Source organism: Leptosomus discolor, chromosome 12 (assembly GCF_034619465.1).
Source record: "Leptosomus discolor isolate bLepDis1 chromosome 12, bLepDis1.hap2, whole genome shotgun sequence".
NCBI classification, from domain to species: Eukaryota; Metazoa; Chordata; class Aves; order Leptosomiformes; family Leptosomidae; genus Leptosomus; species Leptosomus discolor.
The window spans coordinates 19,199,375-19,213,195 of NC_141402.1; the positions used below are offsets into that span (position 1 = coordinate 19,199,375).

Here is a 13,821-nt window from a genome sequence, read left to right on the forward strand (position 1 = left end):
CTGCAACTTTTACATTTCATTTTAGTGTTAAGTTTGTTGAAGAGCTGAAAAGAATGAGAAGTGTGGATATTTAGTATGAAACTTATGTGAGGTAATTACTTGCTGGTTTTTTGGACTCTTCTCAATCTAATGGGGTTAGATCTTTCCAGAGACTGGGGATTTGGGGGTGAAAGGACTAAGGGTTTGTTACTTGGGTTTCTGTAAGATGGACTAGTTATTGCTGCTGCAGAAATTTAGTCCATTTCCCTTGCCAGTGTAATAGGTTGTCTTTCTTATCTTGAGAAAGTTTTCAAACAGGAATCTGCAATTACTGGTTTTTGCATGGAGAGATGGAGTGCTTTAAAGTAGATTTGTGGAGCGTTACCTTGAACAAAGAAGAAACTCGCTGTCAGTAGTTCAGACTAGTAAGTGTAAGGTCAAAATAGTAGTATTGTGATAAGACAGTATCATGATAAAAGCAATTGCATTAGAAAAGGATTCCAGTCATATGTGATGTAATCTTTAGACTTTTAATAACTTGCTGCAGAGAATAAAGTATTTTTCATTAGAAATTACTACTTAGTGTAAGATCAGCTCTGCAATCACAGGATTTTTACAAGTAGCGTGAAACTGAAAGCAACTATTTCCATGGAAGTTGAAATTTACTTTTAGAAAAGTATCATGAGATTTACAATGGCAATCCTGCAGTTAAATATATAAAACAAAAGATGGGAATTTTGGCAGCAGACCCTAAGTATAGAGGAGGAAAAGCAGATCTCTAGTCAGATTTTTCAGATGACACTCAGCTCAGAATCATGCCCAACTTGACAAAAGATTAAGATTTTCCAGTGAATAATAGAACCATTCAAAACCCTGGTCAGAAATCAAGGTTATCAACCTGTGTGGTTTAAATGTGAAAGAAGATGTTGTGGTGAAATTCTTGGCTTAATCAGAGAGAAGCTTGAGGAAGTTTAAGCAGGATAAAAAAACCCCAAAACCAATATGCAAATTAATGTTTATGACAGTGTAATTTATTTTTTTATTTATGATTTTATTTTAATTTCACTTTAGAGTTCTTAGTAACTTTCAAGAATTTGCAGCACTTGATTGACAGTATCATCCTCTGTGGTTTTACTGTGCAGCTATTAGTGAATGCCAGTTATGTGGTCTGCATAACTGTTGCATATTGCTGTCTACATTTAGTCCTAACATTTATTTTATTCTGGCTGTTTTTAAAAGAAAGCGAGTTGGGTTGTCTGTGGGTGTTTTCTTTCAAAATTAGTCACTGGATGGTGAATAACTAAAATGTTTTTGGAAAATTCCTTTTTCTCTTATGTGCAGTCTTCATGATGCTTTGGTACAAATACCTTAAGTCACAGCAAATGTTTCCTTACAGTACCGGCTATAGCACCAATAATATCACCTGAAATATTTCTATTCTGGTGGTGGTTCTTTGTCTCAAGTGAAGTTGAAGATCTGCTGTGCAGGATGTTGTGTGTAGCAGTGGTTCTCTCTGGCCTGAAGGTGTGGAAAAGATTAATAATGTGTGTAAAACATGCAAGCAATTGAATATCGTGTGGGAAGCTCAGATTGATACTTGCATAACAATTTCTGATTATACCAGATTGTAAGGAGGAAAAAAAGGACAAGAATGGACACAGTTTTCACCAGCTAGTTGATCACTGAGTGATATTAGAAAAACGTCATGGAAAGGATAAGGTATAAGAGACTGGAAGGGAAATGAAACTGTCATCTCTTATTTTTCCTCAAATGAGGAACAATTCCTATGAGTAAGAATCATCCAGGAGAAGCACAGTGGAGGCTGGACTCGGTGTCAAAGCAGATAACAAGATCAGGTAGGAGAAGGCTGAAGTTGTTAAAAAGCTTAAAGATTGTTTGTGTTTGGGGGGGGGGGAAGGAAGAAGAGATGGATTGAAGTAATGAATCAAGAAGATAAATTCCTTGCTCTTTTGTCCAGCTGGCTTTGGATAGACGTCCTTTGGGGGAGTTTAAATCTCTATATGAAAAGATTGAATGTCACAAGGAACTCTTCACTTTCTGTTTCTCCTCTTTGCAAGTGGAAAAAGCAGGCTACTTCGATGTTCCCTCCTAACTTCTGCCAACTGAGTGAACATGTTGAAAAGATTGATTGTGGGCTAAGGAAGGCAAGTTTAAGACCTGGAATCATTCTTTTCATGGAAGTGAACAAGTTTCACACTTCAGAGAGGGTGCTTTGAAAAATCACTGAAATAAGAAAAGCACCTTCGAAGTAATTTTGTGCTGTTTTAACATAAACCCTCGCGTCTTTTTTTTTTTTTTTTTTTTTCCAAATACTTGCCATGTGAAGCTTTCAATACTGAGTTGTGCTAGTTACTTAACAGGAGGTAGCTTAGAAAAATGTAAACAAGTGTGGGGACCTGATCTAGTGAATGTAGTAGCTTCTTCATGTGAGTATCCTACTGCAATGCATGTATTACATTCCTGATATTTTTGCAGATGAAATATGAGTCCCATATTGAGCCCACTGAACGTACATCTCGCCTGTTAGAGTCTTTGTGTACAAGAAAGGATCACATCAGTTCAAATTAGAAAGCCTGTAGGGGAGGAAATGTGAAGCAGATATTTAAAACCAATAAAACTTTATGTGCTTTGGTCTCCATTTTTCAGCATGCTAGTGTAGTGCAGAGAAACAATAAAATGTTTTTGATCTAACCTTCTAGTAAGCATTAGGTGGCAGCAGTGCGTTGTATTTGGCAGCTGCTTTGTCGTTTGTTTTATCTTCTGCAATCTTTAGTGCAGTGTAATAAATGGAGAAAACATGTATTTTATTTCTTACAGTTTTTATTAAATGCTGATTTATGGTGATTCTGACTGTATGTGACTGTAAGGGCAGTTGTTGTTTGGACCCTTGTATACATAGGTGGGATTAGCATGCTGTAGTTTCTGCACAATATTCATGACTTATTTTCTGATACATATTATCTAACACTGATAATATTAACTGCAAATATTCTGATGAGAAATATTCTGTTAATGGTGAGTGAGTTTAGTTTTGCAGCCTTGACTTTTTCATAAGCTGTTACTGTTTCTAAATCTAATGAAGTATGGGTTTTTGCTTGTGTTTACTCTTTCTTTTTTGTTTTGTTCTTAGATAAAAACCAAACGTAGGCTCACGGGAATGTTAGTAGGAACATAATTAACCTTTCAGCATAGTGGTGTTATTGTCACTCTGGACCTTAGACAAGTGCAGTTACCCTGTGACCCTTATGAAGAGAAAAAACCTCCAACCTTGTTTCTCACAGGTAAAGGATCTCAAGGAGTTTGGAAGTGGTATTGCATTGTATTAGTTGGGCAGGATGATCAATTAATAAAAGAGCAAGAAAGTGTTGACAGAACATGCTATTTAATTAGTACCTGATGAACCATGCAGGCTACAGAGCCCAGAGTGTAATGCTGTTTCAGGGTGGCTCCTATACAAGGCCTTTATGTGCAAAACAGGCCTGTAGAAAAGATGAAAAAGACTATTTCAGCATAGTTCCAGTGAAAAATCTTCATTGCTGAAAAACTTTACTTTCCACAGTAAACTTGGGGAAAGCTTGAGATACCTAATACTTCATAGAAGGAGCAGATATCAAAGTATCAAGCCTGTGTTTTGTACAAGTCTTGCTCTTAAAAATCATGTAGCCTTTTGTTTGTTTAGCTCATCTTTTATGTGATCTACAAATTACGACAATAGATGAAGTAGCTTTTTTAAATAAAATTCAGGTAGTTTTTCTTCCTGATTTTCGGAGTAGTGAGAAAGAAATACTAGGGCAGTAAGATTTCCTGATGGCTCATGTGATAAAATGGCAAGCAAAATTGTTTGAAGTTAAGAGCACGTAGCACCACAGCGCTTTAAAGTACCACCCTAAATGGTTTTCTGTTGCGTATTTGTTTGTAATAGTTGTTCAATTGAAAATTAAGTAGTTTTGAATTGAAAAGCACTAGCAAGGTAGTACTGCCAGAATTACTTAGTTACTGGTAACTAGGTTTTTTCACACTTATTTGTATCAATATATTGGTAATTAATTCATTCTGTTCATTCAGAAATTATCCCTCCACCCATGATAGAAGAAAAGTTTAATGTTCACACGTTTAAAACAAACATTTTTTCAAAATGAATTCATTTTCTCCTGCAGTTTAAAGTTCTTGGGTTTACTGAAATAAACCACTTCCTGGTTTAGAACACTTTTATGGAATAAATCACTTAAATTTTTGTAAAATACTTCAGTGTTGTTTTTCAACCTGTTCTAATTTAATGAGTTCAGCTGGTGAAGTTGGAAAATGGCTTCTTTCTGTGACCTTTCAGTGAGTGCCACAGGGTGGGGGCCAAGTGCATGTTTGCCACCTTTGTTTTTCTTGACCAGCACAGGTGGCTAAAATGTGCTTTTCTTAACTTTAGTGGTCCAAAAATTCAAATTCCGGTTTAATAACTGATTTTTATAATTCAGTCTGTGTTCTGATTTAAATCCATCACAGGATGGATTCTGCAAGAAAAAAGAGTTCAGCCCGAAAGCATAACACTAGTCTGCGTAGATTCTCATCTGTAGATCTTGCCCATGACTGGAGTAAATGATCATTTGGAGTCAGTGTGCTTGATTGATCAAATGTAGATGTGGGATACATGGTGTAGGTAATACCAAATATGTGTGTTAATTCTGTTACATGCTGATAGAGATTTGTGGTTTAAAGTGTTCAGTGTGACAATGTATGTAAAATTAGCAAAAGTGTTAACGTTAAATGTAACTATATAGCTCCTGGAGTGTTGTACCTGCATTGTATGGTTCGGGTTTTGTGCTGTGTCCAGCAGGGAGACTGTTTAGCTTTATATTTTGGTGCTTTATCAGCTGATCTGGAACTTTCAATACATACTGCATAATTTGATTTAAAATATTGCTACAAGCCTTACAATGACATGGTATGGAACCAGGAATCTGCTGTTTTGCTGCGGTGCAGGGTGGTGAGGGGAACCCCCTCTCCTATACCATGTTAGCTTAAGCTTAGTCGTGTATTTCAGATACACGACTTGGATAGTTCTAAACATAAATTTGTTGAGCCTTGAGACCAATAGAAGCAGAATGCCTAGTTTTGTGAAAACGATCACGAGGTCTCACTCTTTAAATTGCCTGAGGACAGAAATTTCAGGAAGGGTACCCTTTGTCAAAAACCTGAAGTCAGTATGAACTTTGCAAGGTTTTTCCACCAGCTGTCACACTAGACTCTCATGGTCACAGTCTGTGGGAAGAGACTTTGCTAGGCATTTCTGGATCAAAGCAACAAAATTCTTCTGTTTCCAAATGTAACTGTAGAAGGAGGAGGGGTGCTGCGCTAAGCTTAATTGTCCAAACTTGATTCCAAAACTATGGGAATATGAAGACTGAACAGCAGATTTTTGTGGAGAGAGAAAAATGGAGTACAAATACAGACAGTGTCAGCCTACTATATTACTTTGATTCTTGAAATGATTTAGAATAGTTGTTGATTTCCTAGGTATTTGTAGACGTGGCTTAAACATTGTGGTCATGTGGCCAGATTAAGGAATCTTGTTTTAAGAATTGTCATTTCTTTCTAATAAAAATGTATCCATGTGGTCTGTAGATAACTAGAGAAACGGATGCAATTATATGACCCAATCCAGCCCTTGTTTAGCTGTTAATTTCTCCAGATTTCTATGAACATTTGGTCAGATTACACAGATTTGGTTGTTGGTTTAAATCTAGCCAAGGCTGGTGGTGTCTTAATTGCTACCACAGAGCAACCATTTGGCCTGTGTGAGATGAATGTTGTCAAGGTACCTTCTGCAAGGCAGACATTCATCCACTGGGAATGTATCAAGAAAGTTTTCATTAATTGGTCCCTTTGTTGGCATTTGTGGCAGAGCGGCCAAAAACTGAGTATGAACAGACACTCTGTGTCAGGGGGTGAGATTTATTGGCAAGTCCCAGTAAAAACTGGTATTTACTACATGTATTGTAAGCAGGGGCAAAGGACTTTCTCTGAAGAACAGCCTGGCATTAAATTTACTCAGATTTTATTTTTTTTAAAGGCAGGGAAATGTAACAAGAATTCAGGCTGCAATTGGAAATTAAATAGGAAATAGCTGGTTAATATTTTTCTTCTTAATGTTGACTGTCCTGCAGCTTTCTTTTAATATGATGTGAAGTGTTATGAAGAGCTCTGTATTCTACAGACAAATTTGCGTGGACCTATGAATACTTCTGTCAGATGAGAACACTTGACAGTTTTTCTCCTGACCTCATTAGCTTAACCTGTAGATAATAACACTTACAGTTGATAATGTATAAATGTTGCATAAAGCATGAGAAATGTTTTTAAACATCGTTTCCAATTTTGATATTTCTGTGTTCATGTGAACTCCTGCATTTTGTTCTTGTTTTGTTAAAAGGATGCACTTCGTTATATTGCAAGGGACGTACTGGTAACGATTTGTGCGTTTTGTCTTAGTGCAACACGCTTGTTTGTTGCTAAACTTTGTATACACCCAGACTGTTTGTGTTAGGCTTTCTGTTCTGCTTGCTTATGCCATTTTGTCTTTAAAAGAATTTTAACTTATTTTATTATATAATATGGAAAAAATAAAATAATAGTTTAGACTTATTAACCAAATAAACTGTCATACATTGACTCTGAGAGAGAATTCTGCCCTGCAATGTGAATATATTGCCTCTTCAATATTGAGCTTTTGATGCAAGAATAAGTAGATTGAACCCCTCCAAATACTGATAATGGGATTTTTAAAAATGCTTGGTATTAATCTCTGCAATTCCAGGAAGGAGTCAAAGTCTCATTCTGTTGGATTCCCAGCCATGAGTCTGGCAGTGTTGTTTGAAAATAATGACTTGTGTTTCTCTCTTCATGCAGCTGCTTCCAATATTTCCCCCCTCCTCACTCTTTCTCTCTTCCGAACAGCGTAATATCCAACTCTTGTGCCCGCTTGCTGTCATTCATCTAACTCTCCTACCAGCGGAGATGGATGTCATTGATGTGGGCTGCTGTTATCACATTCTAGCCTGTGCTTATCCATGGTGACTTTCGCTTTTGCAATGTTAATCCAACCAACCCTTTGTTTATCAGTTTCATGACTTTTACCTCCTCTGTTCCCGATTTTAATTCAATTCTGTCATTCATCAAAAATGGTATCTTCACCAGATACAGAGCAGTACTCTGTTTGTGAAGTTTGGGTTGAATTTCTCTTCCCTGACCATTGCTGAGTGTCTCTCACCACTGCTTATTTTTTAATATAAATACAGATCTTTTTACAAATTCCAGGAGGTGTTGTAGTTGGAGTATAGGTCGTGAACACTGTGGCTTCCTGTTACTTTTACTGTGACCAAAACCAAAGATAATTTATACTTTGCTGGAAATCTTTGTCCTAGCTGCATTACATGAAACAAATACTGTCATGCTATAAAACTGTCATAGCTACTAGTGTGGAGAAAGGGAGAGGATGATAAGAGATATAAATTAATCTACGATGTTAATAGTCTGTTACTGACTTGTATTTACAGCTTAGATTTAGTCATTAGATGTAGTTCCTACAAAAGCACGAGTACTTGAACGCATGTAAGTAATCCCCTGTTAAAATCTTCCTACTCTATTTACTCAGGAACTTGGGGCACGTCTCTAGCTTTAAATATACCCCTTCTCAAAAAATAGGTGCACATTCCCTATTGAAATAAAGCAGGAATTCAAGACTTGTCTAAACTTGTCAGTTTAATTTAGCAAGGTGATTCCATGAGACTGTAGGAAACTTCAGAGTTTAAAATCTTTAAATCTGATAGTTTAGAAATGTACTGCGCCGTAGCTGTTGATGGTACTAACTGCTTAGTGGTCACTTTATGACTCATGATAGTAAGTCCAGAATAGTCCCAATTTTTAAATTTTTCAGATCTAATGGTTTCATCACTGTTCTAGGTCTGTCTTTATTTTTTAATTTTAGAACCTTAATAATGGTTTCCCTTATGAAAAACAAAATCTGAAAGATGTATAATAAAAATGAAAAAGTCTGAAAATATTTCTCTGAAATTGTTTCAGGAGAGATGGTCAAGATTTAATGCAGCTACATCTGGTTCATCCTTTTTGTATTACTTTTTATTTGCTGCTAAAGATTTCTCCAAATGTCTGACTGCTTTGCATGAAATATTGGAAAGTCGGAAAGACAAAGCTATAGACAGTGGAGAGTACTCCTTATGTCAACCCTGGAAAAAATTTAGGGCTGATCTACTTCATTTTCCTCAGTCAGAAAAAACAGAAAGTTTACACTTGAAATAAGCTTAATTAAAAGCTGTGTAATTTCAGGGGGGAGAGATTTTTTTTACAGTTACCTGTGAAATATGTAGTAGTAAATGAAAGCGCTTTTTCATAACTTAAATAAAAATTGGGAGGAAATAGTATTTTTTGTAGAAAATAAAGAAGTCTGTTTTGATGTATGGAATCAGGGATATGGTGCATCTTTGGTTTTTAAAGTGAATACCCCTTATACACTGGACAAAAGAACTGTGGTAATGTATCGAGTAATAAATAAGCAGGAATAGTGCTTTTTTCTTACCTTTTCTACATAATCGGTCTTTTCAATTTGTCATGCAAAAAAGTAGTTACGAGTAAAAGTTTGACTATGTTAAGTGGTTTAGTTCTCGTGTATTCCACAGTTCAGCAAGAGATCACAAGTTTAGTGTAAAACCTCTGCCTCTGTGCCTCACCCCTCCCCTGCCAGGAAGTTGTATTAAGTTGATTCTCACTGTGTGCTGTAAATTTCTTTGGAAAAATAAATTCATGGGCACCAATAAGACATTAAATTGATTTAACTAGATGTTTTCTGCTTGCTAATTTGGATTTGATTAAAATCAATCAACTCTATTTCATTTACTGCATAAAGTTAAGCAACTGGTAGAAGTGTTAGGAGGATAGGGACCTTGGCGTGTCATCTCTGTGTTGTTTGGTTTGCTCAACCAAAGCACAACCAGCTATCGTAGTTTCTCATCTTGGGGTGTGAGAGTTCTTTAGGTCCGTTGGTATGGTGGTTGAGCTGTGATACCATTACAGTTCTTCACCAAATGGGTTTTATTAACTTCCAGGGATTAAAGTCCAGGGATTAATTCTGCAATTCTTAAAGTGCAGAAGGGACCAAACTTCATGGAGTGTAAGTAGCCAGAAATAAAGAACATAGCAGCTGAATGTGGTGTAATGTGTTCCAAATTCTTATACAAACCCTGTGGATGAAAACCATGTGTGTGGTACACTGTAGAAATAAAAATATCACTGTGTAAATAAAATATGTGATGGAACTCAAGTAATTTTCAGAGTGAATGCAACAACATTAACACCTTTTTTCTGTCTCAGAAAAAGTTTGCTCATTTGCTTGTTCTTAATTCTGTAGTAGGTATCAAAGCAATAGATTAGCATATTGAAATAGAATTAATTTATCTAAACTAGGATATTCCATGAAAACTAAATTTTTGGATACTTTCATAACTATGAACTGAACCTGTATCTGTGTTTCAGTGTGTTTGCCAGGTGATATGCTGTTCCCCACTGTACCCAAACTGCTGAAAAGTACAGTCTGATGTATATTAAACTTAAGACAGTTCAATACAGTTGTTTTAGAAAGGTATAATAGTGATGCTGTAATTGAAAAGAGCATGAGGTCTGTGTTAGCCTGATTTTTCTTTTGTTTCCCTGGAGCACTAAAAATTTCACCAAGTCTCCAACAGATAATTCTTAAAGTGTGTTTTTCAGCTGCGCTTTGGACTTCAATATTTGTGCTTTTTCAGTTTTTTCTTAGTGATTGTAAAGACTAAAACAAACCCTAAAAAAAAAAAATAAAAAATTAACCCTTACACCAAGAGCCAGACTCCTCAAGAAATACGATGACAATGTGATGTTTAAGATAACTGTAAAAAAAAAAACCCACCACCTTACACATACATGCGATACTGCTTGCTCCCCTGATGGTTAACAGATGAACTAATATATTTCCGTTATCACTCAGTTTATTTTTTAACATTCACACTCATTACAAAGAATCGTATGCTGTAAAGTGATACAAATTCCAGACAGCCTTTAGTAATGGAAAGAAGTTAGCAAATTACTTCCAGTAGAGGTATAAAAAAGGCAAACTAGACGGGGCTCACATCTCTAACCTTCTTCCTTCTCCTATCCCTCTGTCAGACTCAGGAAAATATCTTTTATTGTTTTTATAATACTAAGTAGTACTCCTGTTAAGTAGTAACATGTTAGTAAAAATTATTACTGTGTTCAAAAATCAAGATGAATGCTCAGCGAAAAGCTATTTTTATGGAATTATTGCTTCTTTAAAACGTTACACACATGCAGCCGGAAAGGTTTAAGTACACTCTTAAGTGCAGTAACAGAGCTGAAAATAGTGCTTGGGTGGTAGGTGCGAATGACACGAAGATAACTTGCACAAGTTCCGGGAAGTGATACTGGGGAGATGTTGGGTGGCTCTAACACTTTGAGTAAGAACTTACAACTGAATGCATAGAGGGAGAGATGAACAGTAGTTGCGTTTGAGTAGAAGGCGATAGGTCGAGTAGAAAAAGGTCGAGTAGGGCTTGTCCGTTTTCATTACGGAGCTAGTACACAGTTGCAGCTGAGATTAACCCAGAAATAAGGCTGAATGGGAAAAGAGGAGGAGATCAGAAATGTACATTACATCCTATTTCACCTCCCTCAAAACAAAACCGAACCCCTGGCTCTGTTGGGGCAGCTCCTCTGAAGGGTATGCTGGAGAGGGAGGGGAATGAGAAGCAAGAATATGGTGACCAGTGAGGGAAGATAGCAAAAAAAGTGTATGGTTGATTAACGGCTGAAGTATGGATGAAGGACACTCTCTCTAAACTTCAGCTTGTACTCTCTCTGTGCTTTAGTGGGACCACTTTAGTTAAACACGAGCCTTTAGTGGTTCAGCTGAAGCTTTGGTAAGGTGTCCTCTGTGGTTGGTGTCTGAGCTGGCTGAAGAGGGTCTGAAACAGCTGGAGGGAGGACACCTCACTTGTTCTCTCAGAGACCACAGAGAAGTGTATGGGCAGCTGAATCAAGAGTGGGGTTTTGCTACAGAGTGGTGTGCTTGGATTTTGATCAGCAAGCTGGAGAGTAGGAAAAGGGAGTCAGTGGGAACAGGTACATCACAAATTCAGATTAAATGGAGTCACTGGAGGGAAAAAAGAAGGATTGGAGAGCACAAGTTTGAGGATTTTTCATAGTGTAGGTGTAGACTGCTAAAGGCATCACATGGTAATAGAGGAACAAGCCCAACAGAGGAAGGAGCAAATAGTTTCAGAAAGCACGGAGACCAAAATGGATATGTATTAATTAGTTTTTTTAATTAGTAGATCCCCTACAATGTACTTATTAGTTACATGAAATTGTAGAGTTTCAAATATAAAAACTGCACGTGCTACAAATACTAAGTTTTCCAAATGTATAGGAAAGAAGATAAAAGCTAAATGATAAACCTGAAGAATAATGAATTTTCTGCATTATTCAAGAAATGAACAGAAGAGCCTTTTCTGCAGTGATGATTATTTTTCCAAAGTACTTCTGTGACATTTGTGGTTTACTGTTTTTCACCGGCTACTTCCAGTATAGCCCAAAATTATTTTTGTCAGGCAAAGTCTTGGTGTAGCAAAGGAGAAGTGTGACCAATTTTGTGGGGGTGTCTTCTTGGCCTTCTTGGCAGGAGAGAAGCCAATATTCTTGGTGCTGTTTTGGGCAATTGGTCAGCAATGTTTTCATGTGTCTGTAAGAAACTGATCTGAGAAGGTGTGGTCTTGTGGCCAGTCCAAACACATAACAACATGAGCAACAGTTGTTGGCAGTGCTGTTCAAATCTAGTTGAGTTTCAGTGGTGTTAAGTCTGGTATAATATTCCTTGGATAGGTCTTTACATCCTTTTGGGTGTAAGCTTGTAGGAGAATGCTTAGAGTATCATCCAAATGGACTCAAATATACAGCAGTCATATAACTCTCTTTTTAGGTATTGTAATTAACCCTACAATATTTGGAGTAGGTCCAAATTTTTACCTGTAACATCTGAAATATTTTAAAATAATGACATAGCATTTTGAGAGAGAATACTGATTTGAGGAATAGCTTCTTGATGCATACCTCAAATATAATTGTTAAAATAAATAACATTGCTAAAAGGAAACCATGTAAGCCTTTAATGTGATCTGACTGTTTTGCCTTGTATGCTTATTGAGCATAGATTATTTTTTTAAATGACCTTTCACAAATGTGGTATACAATCAACCGCCAATGTTAAGAACGCTATTAAAATTGAAATGCATTGGAAAAGCTAAGGTTTCAGAAAAACTGATTTGAAAACTAATTATACATGTAAATAGCTTTTACAGCACAACACGATGCATGCCGACAGAACAGTGAATTTAGTGCCTACCAAATAAAGGTATAGTTACTCATTATCTAATTAGCTAGTTAGAATACAATGACTAAATGGAATGATGAAGTATTTATTTATTTGTTTGTGCTGTAGAATTTTGTCATCTTCCATTGGGGAGATAAAAAAGGGATCTCTTAAGAGAGAAACCTTTATGGATCGCAACTGTGCTTCAGCCATATTTTCAGCAAGTTGCAAGCTAGTCCTCAGTCTGGAATGCAGAGATGGCTTCAAGTGTGCTTACCCATGTGGTGGAACAAAAATACACATTTGTGTACAGACTGCATACTTGAGGCTGGCTGCAGGTACACTCCTCTGTATATGCAAGAATACCTGTGAAAACTTGAGGTCAAGAGCTTAATATTTTGCTCTTATTTACATTCTCTTGTCGTACAGGAGATTTATCCAGGTAAAACCCATCAGTGCAAACGACAGATAGGTACGTCAGGGAGCAAACAGACTCCAGTAGAAGTGGTCCTTTCAAATTTGGGATTTTATGAAGCACACATGATACTAGTATTCGTTTCTTTCCTTTCCAAAATCAATTATAAACTAAACCAAAAGGGATTCAGTTAATCAGAAATCTGCTCAAACACTTGTAGAACAGGTGTTCTAAGTGTTAAAATCTGCTGTGTGTTTCAGTGCCCCAGTGGATGTTGGTGTAAAGGGCAGAAGTTAAAGCTCCAGAATAAGGGACGTCCGGATTTGTAACAAACACGATTAACAGCTGATGGGTCTGATTATGTTGTAATGATCTCATCTTAAATGCTGTTTCCTGTTGGTCCTTTGCTTATACTGAGCAATTTAAAATATCAAAAAAAAGAGGTGACTGGAGATGAATTAAAGCTACAGGAAGATGGAGCTTTGAGGGTTCCTTTTTTTTTTTCAGTAGACATTTGAACCGAAGAAAGTCAGAATGCTCTGTTCAAAACCTGCAGTACAAATGGTGAAGAAAACGTAATACCATTTTAATTATTATTGCCTATTTAATGTGGGATTTCTTGCAGCCATGTCCTTGAATAACCATTTCTTAACTAAAATGACACAATTTTGTAGCCAGTGATCCATGACTTTAAATATTTGGAAGGGCTATTGATTCACTGAACTGGAAGAAATTAAAGATGTTGAGGCATATTTTCAAAAGTAGAATTACATGTATTATAAATTATATTTGATCATGTATATTCTGTCTACCATTTAAATAACAAAAAAAGCTAGGTACGTGTAATACAGCATTCAGTTTCTCTAACAGCCTTAACTAAACGGTGGGGTATTGTTTAAATCAGCTGTGGGTAATACTATGAGAGCTGCTAGCACCTACAGCACCTCCTCTTGTCCCTGTGTTGTGGTCCTCTGCATGTACC

At 36.6% G+C, this 13,821-nt stretch overlaps 1 protein-coding gene across 1 annotated transcript in view; it reads left to right on the forward strand.

Moving 5' to 3' along the window:
• Positions 1 to 13,821, forward strand: part of DNAJC24 (DnaJ heat shock protein family (Hsp40) member C24) — a 34,650-nt gene that overhangs the window by 10,130 nt on the left and 10,699 nt on the right. The window lies entirely within an intron of this gene.